This window comes from Triturus cristatus, chromosome 10 (genome assembly GCF_964204655.1).
Source record: "Triturus cristatus chromosome 10, aTriCri1.1, whole genome shotgun sequence".
Classification (NCBI taxonomy): Eukaryota; Metazoa; Chordata; class Amphibia; order Caudata; family Salamandridae; genus Triturus; species Triturus cristatus.
The window spans coordinates 397,730,748-397,750,064 of record NC_140593.1 but is presented as its reverse complement, the minus strand read 5'-3'; positions in this window follow the sequence as shown (position 1 = coordinate 397,750,064).

Genomic DNA, 19,317 nt, shown 5'->3' with positions numbered 1-19,317 from the left:
CCAAAGGTTCCAAACCTGCCCAGCCCCTCCAGTGTTCCAACCAAAGGGACCCAACCCCCAGCTGTAGGCAGCCAGAGGTTGACCCTTAGAGCAAAGTACAACTCAGTCATGAAACGTAAGGCATCCATTTTGACAAGTGATCTGAGGAAGCTGAGGCCAACTTTATTAGGGCCTCACTTCTCTACTCAGACACCTCACCAGCCTTCTACTTTGCCAACACACACCACAGGTAGTAATTCCCCATGGTGGAGATCCTCTGATGCCCTTAGGGTGAGGAACAGCTTAGTGGACCATAAGACAGGGGGCAACCATGCTAGTGCAGGTGCTTCCTTATACGGCCACTTAGTCAATAAAGGCTCAACTGGCCAAGGTTAGCCTTATCTCCTTTCGTTTGGGGGGGGGTATGAAGGAAGGTGGAATCTGACTATATTGTTGCCCCTACTTTTTGCCTGGTGTTTTGCTGGTTTATGACTTAGTTGGACTGGGATCCTGCTATTCAGGGCCCCAGTCTATCTGCTTTCTCTGTAAAATGGTTTGCATGTACATTAGGTATATATCTAATTGGATTCTGGAGTGCCTTATAAGCCCCTAGTATATGGTATACTATGTACCTAGGGCATAGGTACCTCAGAGGCCTACCAGGGGCTGAAGCATGTATTAGGCCACTACTGGGAAGCACACCAGAATGGCACCACAGGTCTGCTACTGCAGCCTGAGTAAGGGTGTGCTTGCACCCCTTACAGTGGTATAGGCTACCTATATGACTACCATTGCACACACATATAAAACCTATAAATCACTCCTATGGCAGGCCTTAACAATCCTGAAGGCAGAGTGCGTGGTTTTTATCTGAGAGGGTGCCCCTGCATGAGCAGAGCCCCTCTGCAGCGTTCGGAGTACCTCCTCTGATGCTGTTTGTGGTGCAGCCCGACCATATACTCTTAAGTGCATGGCTGCACGGAAACATGTTGTGTCAAACGCTTTGGAATACTACCCCCCCACCAGTTCTGGCGGTGGGGATAGCATTCCACACTTCTAGGGGGAGAGACATGTTCACACTGGTCTAACCCGGTAGGACTTTCTTGAGCCCTGGCATCACAAAATGGATGCCTCTGCCACAGACACGGGTCTGGCCTCCTGTTGCTGACCGAAACTCCAGTAGGGGAGGCCTGGACAATAGGTTTCCTGTCCCAGGGAGGTGTAACCACCTCCCCAGACAGGCAGATGTGTATTGGGGCTGGGCGGGAGCACTCTCTGATGCTTTGAAGTCCTGCACTGGGGGCACACTTGGTGTCCCTGTGCATAGTCCAGTTCAAACCGGTTGCAGGGGCTACCTGCCCCTGCTCTGGCGCGAAACTGGACAAAGGAAATGGTTGTAACCACCCCTCTTTCCAAACCCTCCCATAGGTGGGTCCCTAGAGTATGTCCAACCCCCAAACTTAGTATAAGTATGGGAACCTAGTCCTTGCGACTTTACATTACCCTGGACGAAAGTCTGCATCATATATCCTAGACCTTTGACGTTCTATCCTGACTAGAAGACTGAAGAAATCTCCCTTGGGGTCCAGGAGTGACTCCCCTGCTTGGCAGGCACCGAAGAAGCAACTGACCGGTCTGCATTGCTGAAGCTCCCGCCGGACGCCGAAGTCTTCCCATCACCAGAGGTGGATTTTCAGACTTCCCCGAGACTACCATGAGTCCACAGCAAAGCTGAGGCCCTTGGCTATCGTGGGTGATGTGGAACCGTGACCCCTGGACACCGTGAACTTTTGCATCAACACTATCTTCTGGGACTTCCTTGAAGTTGTGCTTTGGGCTCCGAGTAGCCCCAGCCTTGAGCTCCTCCTGCACCGAAGATTGCTGGCCTCTACTCCACGAGTGACCCGTGAGCCAGTTTCAAGTGCGACACCATGAGACTCCTTTGCGATCAATAGTCCGCTGGCTAGCAGGTCCCCACAAAGGCAACTGCTCTTCTAATTGTGCTTCCCTGGTTACTCCAGATGTGCCCTGACTTACCGTCACTGGGTGAGTCCCTCAGACCTTGCTGCTCTGCCCGCAGTCCTTTCTCTGAATTCCAGTGACTTGCCGTTTCCAAGGCTTGTTGGTTCCAATCTGGTCGCCGACACCGCAGCACTCAACAGACTATGTGGGACAGCTCGAATCCAGCTCCTGGTTGTCATCGGCGCCTTCTGGACCTCGTGGCTGAAGAGTCACGACACCCATCAACTCACCTGAAGCACCCGATATCTGTGGGCATTGGTCCATCCTGCCCTTTGTCACTGGCTAGTGACCCAGACTCTGTCCCCTCTGCTTTCAGGTTCCTTACATCCTAGATCCAGGCTTGGATCACTTCGGACACTTCTCCTCTTCACGGCAGCAGCAGTTCTTCGCCAGCTTCCATTGTAATCGACGACGCGACCCGACACCAAAAGACACCTAAGCACCCAGCTTCCCTGGGTGAGGTAACTCGAGTACTCCGGTGCTACCATGGGTGCTAGCCCTAGAACTTCTTAAGTCCAAAAGGGTTTGGTCCTGATCCGATTCTAAGTGTCCCTAATCTTTAAATTTCCAACCGCGACATTGCCCATAGAAGCTAACGTGAACCCGCGGTTGTGTTTACACACTGCATACAGTCCCCGTGGGTCCCCTGTGTCACTACCTTGGGTGGTTCCTTGGGGTCCCAGCGATTCTACAGGCTCTAGGCCTTGTGTCTATTCCAGTCGTGGTTCTTATACCATTTTTTTGGTATATGGTTTGGTACGCCCCTAGGGCCCAAACGTGTATTTGTGGTATTACTGTTGATTGCTAACTTGTAATTTAAGTACTTCGAACTCCAGTCTCATAAAGAGACTAGAGGGGTGTGTTTTATCTTAAATACATATATTTTAAATATATACCTGGTGTGGTTGTCCTTTCATTTGATCATTCCAGAGATTATAGACTGGTAAAACAAGCTGCTTTACATTCCTTCAAGACTTAGCCTGAAGGCTGCTCTACATAGCTACCACTAGGATAGCTTTCAATAAAGGTTGTCTTTAACCTATCACCATAAGTGGTTGTTTGGACTGATACAAGGTGCCCACTAGAACTAGTGGACAGCATATATCAGGCCACCTTCTCACATTGGTGTGCAGCGTGTGGGATTCCAGCTTGCTATTGTTTTACCAGATAATCTCAATTGAATTGATCAACTGAAAACCACTAAAGGTACCTAAGGTACATATAATATCAAGTTTAGCTACAGTAAGTTCTACTGAACTTAGAGTTGAGTGTTAAGGGATAGCACACCCTTTCTACAACTCAAGAGAGTTTAGTAGGCCACATTAGTGTAGGTAGTGCAATACACCACACCACATTAGTAATGTCTAACCAGCCAGGAACCAGTGGGTCCCTACCAGGAACCAGTGAGCTCCTTCCCTATAGATATGAGGATCTCTCCTTTGCTCACCATAAGTGGTCGTTTGGACTGATACAAGGTCCCCACTAGAACTAGTGGACAGCATATATCAGGCCACCTTCTCACAGGCGGCGCTTTGCTGGAGTCGTGTCGCAAGTGCAACGCAACTCCAGCAATGTTCAGGGGCTACCCATACCTAACGTGCTGCACCACTCCTTACGTCTGCTTCAAGCAGGCTTAAGGTTTCGTCGCAGCAGCCTCTGAAAAGTAGAATTCATTGTGTCACTTTTATTAGGCTTTTTCTGACGGAACGCCCACCCTGTAAACAACAAACCTGGCGCAGGTTTAATGTGGCGCTGGGCTTTACAATGTGACGCATCTTCCTAGATGTATGTGTTGTACAACACTGTTGTCCTGCATCACAATATGCTCACATATGGCATTTAACCACATACCAAATCAGACCTTGGTGGCTAATGAAAGGATAACACAAAATGTATGCCAAGTGAGTGAAGAATGGACATAAAATGGTGCTCATAATATTTAGTGCTCAACACAAGAGTTGTGTGTTGTGTTACGGAAAATTGGGGGGAAGCAGTGCTGTGTATCACAGACACATAGTTGTGGGCCCATCATTTGTGGGGGAGTCAAATCTGTTGAGGGCACAGGTCTGAGAATGCAATGGTTATGCCCTTTTGTGATTAAGTAACCCATCCTCATAAGGTCCAGGTAGGTCTCTCAGAACATGTATCGTTTTTCATCTGCGTCAATAGATTATTTGGGGACATCCACTACACTGTTCGCTGACATGGGACCATGACCTGAAGCCCGCTCAACCGATTGACTACTGTCAACAGCTGTGGTTTACATGCAGTTAGAGTGGCTTTGCAAAGTAGTCTCAGGATGGAATTTTTGGACACAGTCGTAAATATCCAAGTTTCATCATTGACAACAGACTGCAAACCACATTTTGTCCATGACACTACAGGTTGCTCATGTGAAAAACGTGGCAACGAGCTGATCACGGACTTGCATACCCTGACCTCGGTTATGTGCAATGGCCCAGTTTCCCAGATTCAGAGCTAGCCGAGGTTCAAGAGGTATGTGTAAGCCATGCGTTAAAGCAATGTTGTACAAAACACAACAGGCTAATATGATCTTGCACACGTCTACAGGGGAGTACAGCAGCACACCCCCTGTACGGTCAAGACATCTGAATCGCGACTTCAACAGACCAAAAGTGCGCTCTATGAAGGTTCTAGTCCATATGTGTTCCTATGTGCCTACGCTGAGGTACAGTGTTTGCACGCCTGTAAGGTGTGAGGAGTTGTGGGGAGAGTGCATACCCAGCGTCGCCTGAGGAGGGAAGAAAGGGCAGTTGGATACATTTCTCTCTTTGATTTGCACAGGACATGATCTATACTTTGGTACATGCAGCATCTGTTGAAACCATGTATGTTGCTTTATGATTCTTATTGTACAATGGTTAATGTTAGGTGGCATTCAGACATTTCAATTACACATACCCCTCATTTTTAGTGCTTGGTACTCACCCAGTAGCCACATGTTGCCAAATTCTCCCACAGCCATCCGCCGGGCAAGAGGTGACATGCGGAATACGAAGCTGTCATGGGTACTTCCTTGGAACACTGCATGCACATCAATGAATCTCCCACTGGCATCACAGACAGCTTGCCCATTGATGGAATACCATTGGTGTCTGTTGTAGAAGATGTGTGCAATACCGCGGGCTGGCTGAAGGGCCACATGGGTACAATCAATTGCACCCAGCACACGTGAAAAGCAAGCAATGAGATAGAAATCTCGAGCTGCCCTTTGTCTCCTGGCCAGTGTATGAGGCATTTGTATGTGGTGGTGGGCTAAAGCAGTGATGCATCTCAGTACCTGATGCAAGCACCGCGACTGGCTTGCCTGGGAAATGCCCACATGGTCACTGGAGACCCTTTGGAATGACCCAGCGGCAAAGAAATGGAGAGCAGAAAGGATCTTGAGATATGCTCGAATGGCATAGGAGCAGCAGGTCACAGAGTCAAGTTCCTGCTCCCACTCACATACCATCTCCAAGAAGACTTCTGGAGGGAAACGGTACCTGGCCCTGACATCTTGGCTGGACATTCCAGATAGGTTGATCATCTGTCTGGAGATCCTCTCTGCTCTCCTCCGCCTCAAGTAGTTTTGCCGCATGGCAAGGGACAGAGCAACAAACACATTCAGCGACATGTTGAAAGGGTTTGTGTGTGTCCGCTCTGCATTCATACATGCTGCAGGGCTTGGATTGGCTGCAGTGTGTCAGCTGATACATGGTGGGGGATGGTAGGCACTTGGACAGGTGTTTACCCTTGAGGAAAATTATCAACTGCCACAGTGCGGGTATTCCGGGCCGGAATCAGAGATTCGGCCCGTAATCGGAGATTCCGGCTCGGGAGCTGAGGCCCAATAGCGGAATTCCCGCTCCGATTGTGAACGTAAAGTTAGTAGTCGTAAATCCATTCTGTGAATACCAAAAGTAGTAAGTGCATTCTATGAATACCAAAAGTAATAAGTGCATTCTGTGAATACCAAAAGTAGTAGGTGCCTTCTGTGAATACCAAAAGTAGTAAGTACGTCTGTGAATACCAAAATGGTAGTCAGTTTTGGATTTTGTCTTAAGTTAGTTCTGTGAATCGGGCCTGTAGTGTGCTGTATGTGTGACATGCTGTCCTCAGCTACTGTTTATATTCCAAAATTGGTCTGTGTATCTCACACCTAGGTGACTCTGCATAACCCAACCAGCCTTGGTTGCTGAGCCCACTGAGGAATCCCAGGACCCCGGGTGAAGTCCACTACAATGATGCACATGGGAGGACACGTCGTGTGGTGGAGTGTACTTTTGGTCTTGGATGGGGGAGTGTTCCATCCTGCTCAGTGTGGGACAAGGAGGCCTGGTGGGAGTTGTAGTGTTGCCTTCCCAACCACAACCCCCCCCCTCCCTGTTAAGATGGCCAGCTCCCTGTTATGTGGAACAGAGGAAGGGAATAGGTTACACATGGGTCTTGGGTGGGGGAGTGTTCCATCCTGCTCAGGGGTGGGACAAGAGAGTATAAGATGGCTACCTACCTGTAAGTTTGAAAAGAGCAATGCAATGGCTGCCACATGGTTGGGGGTGTGGGTAGTGCTCCATCCTACTGAGCTGTGGGACAACGGGGCATGGTAGAAGTTGGAGTGCTGCCTTCTCAACCACAAACCCCCCTCCTTGTTCAGATGGCTACCTTCCTATGAAGTGGAGCAGAGGAAGGGAATACGTTACACGTGGCTCATGGATTGGGGAGTGTTCCATCCTGCTCAGGGGTGGGACAAGGGGGCCTGGTGGGAGTTGTAGTGCTGCCTTCCCAACCACAAACCCCCCTCCCTGTTAAGATGGCCAGCTCCCTGTGAAGTGGAGCAGAGGAAGGAAATAGGTTACACATGGGTCTTGGATAGTGGAGTGTTCCATCCTGCTCAGGGGTGGGACAAGAGAGCATAAGATGGCTACCTACCTGTAAGTTTAAAGAGAGCAATGCAATGGCTGCCACATGGTTGTGGGTGTGGGGAGTGCTCCATCCTGCTGAGCTGTGGGACAAGGGAGCCTGGTGGGAGTTGTAGTGCTGGCTGCCTGTACACATGCCCCCCTGGGAATGTTGCTAGCTACCTTTGGGGTGATTCAGAGGGAGTAAATGTTAGATCTGTAAGACATGAGTTGGGAAGAGTGTGTTGCACACAAGTGCATTTGGGTCTAGGAAGTGTAGCTTTGTAGTTGTGCAAGACAGTACATAGCAGTGTAATGGGAGACATTTGTTGGTACTTACCAGCCTCCAATCCCCCGGGTATTCCTGTGAGACTCTCTGGATGCAGTATGGCAAGCATCTTCTCTTCCCATTCGGTGAATGTTTGTGGTGGAATGAAAAGGCCATGCTCCTTCACCCTAGTCTTGAGGACATTCCACCTCTTCCTGATCTCCTTCTGGGTGCGCGTTGTTGTCCCTCCTGCATTGACTTTGCTGACTATCCTTGCCCACATTTGATTTTTTGTGGACCATGCTTCCAAACAAATGTGGTTCTACTCTGATTACCTCATCTACCATCACTGACAACTCATTGTCAGTGAATTTGGGCATCTTCTTCTGTGACATGGTGTGTGATGTGCAAATGTGGGAAAAGTGCAGTTGTGAAGGTGTTGATGTGTGTGGTGTGTGGTTGTGAGGGTGTGACGTGTGCTGATTTGCCTCTCCTTTGTGCTGTGGGGTTGGGCCCTTCAGTTGTGGAGTTGTGCAAAGGATTCTGGTCAGGGAAGAGGCTGGTTTTATACTCAGCTATGTGGTGGGTCCAAATGGAGTATTCATGTCAGGTGTGTTGTGTGGGTTGACCCGGGATTTGTATTTTTTACTTGCCATGGGGATGTGTCATTGGGGTGTGTTAGGTGTTTTTTTAGGCTGAGCCAGATTAATGGCCACACTTGGTAGCTTTGTTGTGTGGTTGCTTTCGACCGCCATTACTCTTCCATAGTGACCACGGCGGTCAGAATACCACGGCCCTTCCACCGGCTCTCCCATTCATCAATTGTTGCGATTGCGGCGGTCAGAATCAACTGATTGTTCCGCTGTCACCGCAATAGTATCCTAATTTCAAGTGCAGTCAATCCACGGGTTGTGTGGCGGTTTTGGGTCTTTCCACAGCAAATTCGGCCACCGCGGTCAGATTTTTCTGGCAGTTCATCCTAATCTGACTGCCAGTTTTCCCACTGTACATGGGGACGGCTAATTTCCGCTACCACGGCGGTCGGAATGGTTTTCCGACTGCCAGTCTAATCGACGCCTTAGTATTAATTTTAAATATCCATGTTTCAATACACTACCCTACCCTACCCAAAAACCCTATTTTCACTGCCTCCCGTCCCAGGAGTTTATTATACATTTTTTTTAAAAATGCGTTGTAATTATATGCGTTGTAGTAGTATGCATTGTAAATGTTTGCATTGTAATGGTTCCTTTAATGCATTAACATTATTTTGCCTTGTAATGGTATGCGTTGTAAAAACATGCGATGTAATGGTACTTGCGTAGTAAAAACCGTGTTGTAATGGCTTGCGTTGTAACGTCACATATTCCCTATCCCTCTGTGGAAGTCTCTCGATAGTTCAGGGTAGAATCTATACGAGTGAGGGGCTTGGGCTGTGTGCGTGGCACCATCCTCATCAAGTGAGTACAGAGAGCGTGCTGCAAGGCCCCAGGTGCTTTCATTGTAGGGCCCCAACACCACAGCCCTCCCCGAAGGGATTTGGAACATCAGTCTTCCCCCGGCCCTCAGTCATGGGCTGGTAGGTGTAGGGGTGAATGCATCTGACAGTTCAGGGGGGTGGCATTGGTGAGTTCTCCCGCATTCCGGCCATCTCTGGGGACATCCAGCAGGAGCTGCTGCCAGCTCTGGAGGACATTCGGCTGCAGTGAAGGCTGGTCCTCGAGGTGTCTTGGGAGAGTGGGTCGACCCCTCTGCCCAGGCCCCAGAGTGCCCCGCCGCTTCGGAGACGTGTACACAGCAGACCAGCTGTGTGACCTTGCACGGTGTGCTGTCATTGAGGGCGGCTTGCAATGATCACTCGATGGGTCTCGGTGCTGTGTGAGCATGCCTGGTGTCTGTTTTTCCATCCGGGAGGACGTGAGGCACCGAAGTCTCTAAAGAATTTGTGGGAATTTTTTCTGGCTGGGCTCTGGCGGCCATGGGGGAGAACTCTTCGCCCGCTCAAAGGAGGGAATTTGGCATCTTCTAGTGTGCTTGGCTTGTAGACTGATGGGGCAGCCAGGTGGTAGGGCTGGATGGGCCGGTGGCAGTAAGGGCACACTGGGATGGCGAAGCGCAGATCACAGTGCCATTGGATGGGTGGGAGGTTCATCCCACACACAGGCTTGATGATGAGAGGCAGATGGGATGATGAGGGAAGGCTGTCAGTCATCCGCCCTCAAAGGGACTGCTGGGCTGGCTCCAACTCGCATACGGAGAGGACTCAAAGAGCCGCTGGTATCCTGGGATGGAGGTTCGAGCCCCAGTCTAGATTCACTTGGCCTTTCATCCTTTCGAGGTCAGTTAGATGAGTTACAATTCCTTGGGAATAACCGCGGTGCCTGCCGTGGTGCTCAAGAGACCTGAGAGTGGGGGTGAAGCACTCTCTGGGAAGGTATGAAGCGGCGCCATACAAGGAGAAATGCTAGGGAGGGCGGAGGGCAGCCAGCAGGTAGTTTGCTCAGGTGGTTGTGGGGTGGACGGTCACCTTCGGGATATGCAGAGGGCCCTCTGAGCAGGTGGTGGTAAGGACACACGGGGATGATGATGCAGTCCCATGATGTTAAAAGGCAAATTGACAACACATGAACGTAGGCGGGGTCTTGGTACAGTTGGGCAAAGAGTGATCTACAACTATGCTGGGCAGTAGGGTGTGGCTGCACCCGAGGCTTAGCCCAGGCACCACCTTGCAGGCCAAGCAGCAGCGCACATTGAGGACTGCGTTACCCCCCCCCCCCACCCCCCCGCTCGCAGTTCATCCTGCAGCAGGAGTGCAGTAATGCGCAGCAAGGCTCCTTGGATGCCCCCGTCCCGTGCTTGTTCTGATGCTCTTCTCATCTGCCAGCAGAAGTTTACTATCATGGGCAGCCTGGGCGTGCATTGGCGTCTGAAACTGGTAAGCATCGCCTCATTCTACTTTCTCTCCTTTCTTTACTGTTCTATTCACTTCCCTTCTTTTCCTTTTCTCCTCCCTTTTATTTTTCTCCTTTTTTCTACTCCATCTCTCCTTTTCTCTTCTGCTGTACTACACTCCACACCAATCCACTGTTCTCCTCTTTCTTCTCCAAAATGGGGTGAAATGCTACAGCAAAACTCATAAAGATGTCAGCCTTTAGCCTACCCTCAATATTGAAACTACTTAGTTAATAGAATATTAAAGTAAGGATTTCGTTTATTGTTAACAGAAATGCCAAATGTGTCGGTCACATTTTTCACTGAAATGATTCCATAGTTATGGCCTTCGTTCACAAACGTTCTCCGTTCAGTAGGTGTGAAGTAGTCCAGGATAGCCAGGAGAAAGTGAACAGAAAAATGTTTGTGAATGGGGTATTGTGCTATCAATAAAAGAGTATGAGAACATTATTGTTTTTAAATGTGTGAAAGGTGACGTGCTTAGTGAGCCACATCAAGCTTCCTCAGCTGTAAGTGATGGCCATGTTATTCATTTCTGAAGGCCAGGTTCTTTGAATGGCCAAGGATGCTGAGGCAAAGCATGGTCCATTGCCTGCATGCCTGACCTGCCATGCGCTATCCACATTTGGAGCAGCCTTGTCTTCTGATGCTTTAGAGTGGGCAGAGTAAGGGTAGCTTGATTTTCCAAAAGTGTTAAGTTGCTGTTAATGTATGCAGTGGCATTTCCATGGGTACATTAAAAGGGTGAAATAAAGTGTCTTCAGTAGTGCCAAGACTTTTGTCAGCCCAGAAAGATTCTATAAAGTGGGTTGATTTAGGCCCTGTAAGTTTCACAAATGTTAACCATTCGTGCCGTTTTTAGGTCAAGCCTGGGAGCGCCTGCGCTGCTCTGCAAAGCATGCTGTATTAGAGTATGGACTTCACCCTCAGTACTACTCTCCGCCTATATTTTTCATTGGCTTGTATCATTGTCCATTGTAAATGCTGGCTTCTGATTCGTTAATAGGCTTGTTAGTCCCTCCTTAGTACTGCCTTGTCTTCATTTGATAGCTCCTATGAGGACTGGCCCTTTTACTTCTGTTGTTACAAGGTATATCATTTAGTGCGCCATACACACTTTCACTTTCCAAGCAGCCCAGGACAATAACTTCCACTTCTTTGAAGTTAACTAGGTCTTGCATTTACAAGAGTTTGAGCTATTGGCATTGTAAATGACAATGCCTTTTATATGTGTTAATTAACAAAAAAAGGCATTGCCATCTACAATGCCAATAGCTTAAACTCTCGCAATGCAAGAGCTATTGCATTGCAAATGCTTGTTATGGAATGTTTTTACTGATTTTGCAGAAAAACTCTGCTACTTTGCATAATAACTGAAACATGTCCATACAGCTACTTGAATACAAAAAGACACTTTTGTGGCGTCCCTCGTGTTCTTCTATGGTCAGTAGTTCTGTTGTTAGGTTGGGGTTTCCTGCTCTTGCTCTATGTTCTCACCCCTTCTTGTTCTTCCCAGTGAACTTGTTTCTCTCCTCTTTTCCCACGTCTTCCCCCGATCCACGTCTCCCTGTAAACAGACAGGTACCCTGGAAGAAAGTGAATGGTAGTGGATTGAATTAAAAGTGGTTACGGAAATGGGGCCCCAAAATGTGTCTTTTGACAAAGCTGGCAGGAATGTTTCTGAGCAACATGGCACTGTCTACAGCTTCTCATATTGTGGTTTTCTAAGTTTAAATTTTGTGGCTAAAAGCTGGTTGTGTTCTTTTGTGATGTTAAAGTACAGATTGAATGTTCGATTCTTTAGGCACATGGCATATGAATGAATACGTATTTTTTGATTCACAAGACAAACTGTGTTTTTAAATAACATGTTTTTGGTAGATTTCTGGTATTTGGGGTGATCCAAATAAATGCAACATTTATTTTGTGCTTGTTGTTTTTAAATATATGTCTTTCTGAGTTAGGACGTGACTTGGTCAGAGTTCATTTTTTCTAACTTGACTAAAATGACTAAGCCAAAGTACTAGCTATGACGCCCAAAGAGATGATACTTGGAGACTTTTTAAATCAGGACTGGACGGAAGGTTGCATTTGGATTAACTTTTATGCTTTGTAGTAATAATTTTATAATAGTGGAAAGTGATAGGCTCATATGTTCTCTTTGTCCGTCATGATAAAGAGTGTGACCCCCCCCCCCCCTTCCCTAAATATATTTTTCTTTTCTTCTACCTCATCTACTTGAGTAGCAGAAATACAGTGAAACATGCTGGAGGTGTCATTTTGCCAACTGGTATTGGAATAATTTACAACAGGAAGTACTGAAAATCAATCAGTGGCTCAATTATGTGAATCACACACCAGCTAGTGGATTGGATGTATAACATCAGATGTATTGCCCGACCGTGACTATTTCTAGGCATCATCCTACACACTTCAATTTAACATGAAAAATTGGCCATTCACATGTTTAATGTCTGGAAAAGCACACTTTTTTACGTGCATTAGTTTAGCTTGGCATAATGTGTGCAACTGCTGTAACACATATGGCACACGTCTTTTAAACATACTCTTGTAGATTACTAATCATGTTTCTGGATCATGCATGCAGTAGGCATGCATATAGTGTAACTATTTCCAGGCGTAGTTTTAACCCAAACTGAAAAAGAATTGAGGGCTGGCAACTAAATTTTAAGTACTGATAGTATATGGGCTCAATTAAAAATGGGGAACAGGGCATTGGTTTGTTCGGTGCCAACCTGCACTTAAGTGTGCTCAGTGCACTGTGGACCTGTCCAACTCACTATGAGGCCAATTAGAAGTTCCTCTAAATTTAAGTGCAGAGATACCGGGCCAGAAATACTGGTGCAGGCTAGTATCACCATGCTTAAATTCTGCAACTACCAATCAAGCCTTCTTCAATGCAGAATAACCATTGTGACATAGAATTACTGCGTCCAAGGCTGAGTGTAGTCCCCGGATATGGGGAGTTTCAAGCTCCCATTTACCGCCTGCTTTCTGCAAGTGATAAATGAGAGCAAGTGTCACTGTGGGGTGCTGTGTTTTTGCACAAGACAGCTTGTGGGTGCAAATGGGCTAGCAAAACGGATGGGTGTTGGGACAACATTGCTGAGTGAGGACTGGGCATGCATACCTTACTCAGACCCATATTCAATTTTACCATGAGTGCTTCTGCCTGGTAAAATTGTGCCTGGTGTTCCCGCTTCCAGTAGTTTTTGGTTCAAGAGCACTGGGTCACTTCTTATCGGTCAGAGAAGTAGGTCCTCTGAATAAACAAGCATCGGTAAATACATTAGGTTTCGTCTATGTGATTAATAATCTTTTTTTTGTTGTAAGTTGTAGCTTACGGAGCAGTTGTACAATATAAGCTATAGAAAGTCTTTTAATGTGTTATGACTTGCTTATGTACAAAAAGGAAATATATTGTACTGTTACTAATGGTATAGAGCTGGCAAGTAATACTAAAATATTGAAAAATGAAAGAGGGAAATAATAGTATTCATTGATGTAATAGCAATATTATATGTTTAGAGGAGTTCTGACAACATTTGGGCCCAGTGCCACTGCACCTGCTGCACCATTTAAATCATGCTCCTAGCGCCTGCAAGATAACTGCATTTTTGACTGCATGTTTAGTAGTAAAATATTGCAATATTTAGTGTTTAGAGGAGGTATGATAACTTTTGGCCCCGGTGCAAATCCACCTGTTGCCCATTCAAATCATGACTCTTTTGCCTGTAGGGTAACTGCCCTTGTGGCTGCCTGTTTGGTAGTAAATATTTCAATATTTGGTGGTTAGAGGGATTCCTAGAGATTTGGGCCCCAGTGTCACTGCATCAACTGCACAATTGAAATCATGACCCAAGGTGCCTGCAAGGTAACTGCACTTGTGACTGCTTACCTAGTAGATAAATATAGCAATATTTAGTGTTTAGTGGGGTCCCTCGAGTTTTTGGCCCCAGTGCTCCAGCACCTGCTTCACCATTCAAATCAAGCCCCTTTTACCTGCAAGATAACTGTAATTGTGTCTGACTGTATAGTAGTCAAATATAGCAGAAATAGGTGTTTAGAGGAATTGTGACAACTTTTGGGCCCAGTGCTACTGCACCTGTTGCACCATTCAATATGTGACCCTGTTGCCTGCAAGATAACTGCACTTGTTGTGGAAAACGTGTAATATTTTACTTAGCATAAGCTACAGTCATTTTGGCTGTGGTGTTCATTTTGTTTCCTTTGTAATTCTTCCGTCCTCTGCTGTTCGTCTTTTCACTCTGCTTGTGTTATCTATTTTAGTTGACTTCCTGACTCAGCTAAAGCAATGTACGTGCTGAGGGTTAGTAGCTGCCAGTGCACCTGGTCATAGATGTTAACTGTCGACAATTTACTGCTGCCTTAAGCATTTCTGCTCCCCCTCCCACTTTGCTGACCACGTGGTTATTCATCTGCCCTTGTTTGCTGATAGCTATTCCTAAAACCTGTTCTTCCTATTTCTGTTCACATGCTTACATTGCAGAAAACCTGTATAAAAGACCTGTGTTCTGTGACTTCAGTGTACTACCTCATGCAGCACTTGAGAGTGCTGTGTGGATGTGGTCCCACTCATGAGTGATTAATAAACTTGTTATTTATTCCAACTCCAGTGCTGATCTCTATTTTGTTGGTCTTTGAACCCGAGGACAAAAGGGTGACCCTGCACCAGTGTACCCCTAAAAAGGTAACTTTCCACAGTTGGCACCCGACTCATGGGGCCCCATTGGAGACGCGACCGTCCGAAGGAGTGGTCTTGACGGAAGATCGAAATCTTACTGAGGAAGCACACTGCACGAGGAGACCTTTGTCTTTGCAGGCCGACGTGACTTTTCCAGTTCTCCCGATTTGACCCTCCAGGTGGTGGCTGGTCTCAAATGGGGTTTTCTTTGGTGCAATTTTGAAGTGACCATTAGGTCGACCAGAGATCGGCAGGTGGGAGTTGGAGACTTCTGTTTGGTAAGGTCGCTAAAGTGGCACTCTTTATTTGTTAAGCCTGGGCTTTTTGTGTGAATTTGTTATTCAATCTTTGCAAAGTTTGAAGGCAGGTAATGTGGAGATTTTTCTTCTTTTGAAATATTTGTTTGGAGTAGTTATATTTTACACATATTGGTAAAGCATGCCTGTTCTCAGCACACTCCGTAGGTAGTGTTGCTGCTCTGGTGGTACCAAAGAAAACTTGGAAAAAAGTCAGCCGACTCCCCCAGAAGAGACACCTAATAGAGATATGTATGTCAAATATGGTATTTCTTTCATAATGTATGGTCCACTGTGGAACAAATACACAAAGAAAGATTACGATCTGCAATGGCCAGTGATTGGGTCATTTGATCATAAAAAGGTTCAATATGTGGAGCAGTGTTTGTTTTAAAGTAAAAGTAGACAGGATACGTTTGATTGAGTGCGAATGTGGGAGAAAGAAGTACGAGAGAGAGTGCAGAGAGCAGAAGCTATAGCAGAAAAAGAACAACGAAAAACGATATATCAAAAAGCGCTAGAATTAAAAAATAAAGAAAAAAGGAAAAAATAGGAAAAGGAGATAGGGAACGTCGATTAGAGGTAAATGGCCAGTACCTTATGAGACGCCCTATTTATCCCATACTTAATAAACCTCAGGATGACTGCATCCTATTAGAACGCCCCCCACCCCCGTATAAATTTCTCACTCCAAGTGATGAGATTTCTGACGACAAGCATTTGTCTTCAGACGAAAAAGAACAAGATAGGCAAGATGGGCGACAGACTCGCTCTACTTTGACTAAAGCAGAGAAAGATAAATTAAAAACCGCTGCTAGAGAGGAGGCTTGTCGGCCTCACACTGCATCTGTCATCGTAGCTATGGTTCAACAGTGGCAAAATATGGAGCAATTTTATTTTGTAGAAAAATTTGTTTGGGAGGTAATATTTGATTATAGACAAATTTATCAGGAACTAGAGCCAGCTGATATAAATACTCATTATAAACGATTAACAGAGGGGACTTTCCCTTTTTTCGGCCTTATCTGATATGATTAGACGAGTGGTTAAAATAAGAGACGCCACATTACGTTTACAAAAGGAGCAAGAATTAGCTAGAAAACAGAGAGGTATAGAAGCAGTTCAAACTCAAGCACAGGACGTAGATGCTCCGGTGGAAGAGGTTGCACCCAGTAGTACTACAGTTGCTATAAAACCTATGCGTGAAGCTGCACCCCTGTATGTTCCTCCAAAGGGTGCCGGAACCAATGATGATAAAACTTCGGATGATGCAAAGGGATATTTTATATATAATTGGGTTTACACTCCTTGGAGTAGAGCTGACGTGATGGCTCTTAAAGCTGCTTTGCCAAACTCCCGGAAAAATCCTGCCGCCTTCAATGAGGAGGTGGAAGGAGCCATTAGCTCCTGCACTATGACCTTGCCAGATATTGATATGTTCTTTGGGCTTATTTTGCCTCCTGATATGTGGAGAACGATACGTAAAATAGATGACAATGTAGCATATTGTGATACCTAGGAACATTTAGAATAAATAGATGCAGAAAGGGAGCCTGCGCAGAAACCTTAGAAGGAGAAATTAGATCTTCCTAAAGCAATTGTGACTAAGTTACAGACTCTCATACCCCCTAAGAAAATAGATTGGACTACGTTAGCGTCCTGTAAACAGAGAACAGATCAGTCAGTTTCTGATTTCTTTTCAACGTTTGAGGAAACATTCCATAATTTTAGTGGTCAGTCATTGGTCGATGATACGGATAAGAATTTGTTTGTCAATAAATTTGTCGCTAATATGTTACCGGAAATAGCTAGTCGCTTAAAGGCCAACGAGAGTTCTTGGACCACGTCTTCCCCAGTTTCCCTTTTCACTGTGGCCCAATATTATGAGCGGCAGGAACAGGAAGCGAAAGGCAGGGAGGATAGGAAGGTTAAAGAATTAAAGACAAAAGTTATGTTGGCTCAAGTATATGGTCCACCATTTAGGGGAGGTGGAAGAGGCGGACGTGCAATGTCTACACCTGGGGTCCGATTCACAGAACTAACTTAAGACAAAATCCTAAACTTACTACCATTTTGGTATTCACAGACGTACTTACTACTTTTGGTATTCACAGAAGGCACCTACTACTTTGATGATTCTGTGAATATCAAAATGAGTAAGTTACTCAAAATGAGTAAGTTACTCAAAATGAGTAAGTAAGTGCCTTCTGTGAATACCAAAATGAGTAAGTGCCTTCCGTGAATACCAAAATGGTAGTAAGGTTAGTTCTGTGAATCGGGCCCCTGGATTACCCCTCACCCTCGAGCAAATTTGTCCCCTGATCATTGTGCATATTGTAAAGAGAAACAATTCATTTCTTCAATTGTTGCATCAGACACACCAGCTAAGCAATGCTACTAACTGTTGGGCTTGTGGCAAGATTCCTCCTCATCAGAACATAAAAGGAATCCCGTTGTTACCGCTGCCATTCGCTCACAATGGCTCATGCCCAGCTTGGTTCAGACTTCTTTATGCCTCTAATGAACAAAGTCTGTTACCCCAACGAAGATGAGGACCCACAGGCAAAATGGACTGCTTTAGAAATGGAAGAATATAGTAAAGGAAGTGCAGCAACAAACTATGTGTATCCAAATTCTAGGTCGGCTAAGGGAAATGGACTCCCTGTTATCTCTGTTGCCATGACCACTGGCCCCCTTTGTGTACACAGTACAGGCGATGTGCCAGTGGGCCACAGTAACTGTACTACAGTGGTACAGATGTCTAGGAAAGGCCGAAGCAGCTTCCTTGCATCAAGTCACATTTATTTTGTTTGTGGAACTAAGGCATATTACTTCCTACATTCAGGCTGATCTGGTACCTATTACATAGCCTTCCTTCTACTACCTGTGTTTTAAGCTCCTCCAACCTACCATCAAGATTTGCAATTGTTCGATCACCATGCTGGTAGTAGGAGAAAATGTGCAATTGATGTCTCTGTAATCGACCAGACAGAGACCACTTGGGAACAATATAGACTTAAACAGAGGATTCCTCTTCTTTGTTGGCCCAGTACAGAACAGCAAGCTGATCCGTCGCCTCACCCGTACTATGGAAGCAGTGATCAATCAGACTGCGGCCTTAGGGAACTTGACAGAAGAACAAGCATCGATCCGCATGGTTGCTTTGCAGAAAAGACTTGTTCTAGATGTTATTCTGGCCGATCGAGGTGGAGCATGCTGTAACACCGGACAATTCACCTTCTGTATATGCGGTCATCTCCAAACTACACAAAATAGCTACTGAGATACTCAGGAACATGGACTTGGGCTGGATGGTTCTGGAACATATTTTCTGTATGGGGTCTAAAAATATTGGCCTTATTCCTCATAATTATTGCAATTCTCTTCAGTAGAAAGTCAGGATACCTTTACTCATCATGCGTGTCCCCAAAAGTGACAGGTCTGTGTGTCACCAAAAGTGACAGCTGGTGCACAAAAAGTTTGGGGACATGATGAAAGTGTGGCAGCCCTACCAAGAGATGATCTGTGGGGTGTGGCATAAGGTTTGTGTCAGAGTGTGCGCAGGGGATGAAGGCGTTGTTAGGCTAGCAGGGCATTTAGGTTGTGTAAAGAAAAAAGTGTGCGCAAAAGTGTCTTCATGGGCATGTTTTAAAACTGTGATGGCTGTGCTGTGACAGATGTTGTTTAGGCATGCTGAGCTATGAATGTGCAGGCCTTCCTCAAATCACCCCACCCCCAAGGTTGGCAGTGTGAGGTTCATGAAATGCTTGTCCTTAAAAGTGCCAGGGTGTTTCTGTCCTTAAAAGTGACAGCTGGTGCACAAAATGTTTGGGGACATGATGATTGTGTGGCAGCCCTAACCGGAGCTGAGCTGGGTGGGGGTGTGGTACAGGGGGTGTGTCAGAGCATGAGACAGTGTTGAAGGTTGTGTTAGCCTAGCAGGGCATTTAGGTTTTGTAAAGAGAAATGTGTGTGCAAAGAATGGCCTTCATGTAAGAGGGGGATGTCTGGGCATGTTTAAATGTGTGCAGAGCAAAGCTGAGAAGAGGAAAAAACTAATCAGCCAGTCCCAAGCTTCACACGAGACTCAAGGGGTTAGGCTCACAAGTCACAATGTAAAAACATACAAGAACAATAGGACAATTTCCCTGGGAAGGGTTCAGACATGTAGGT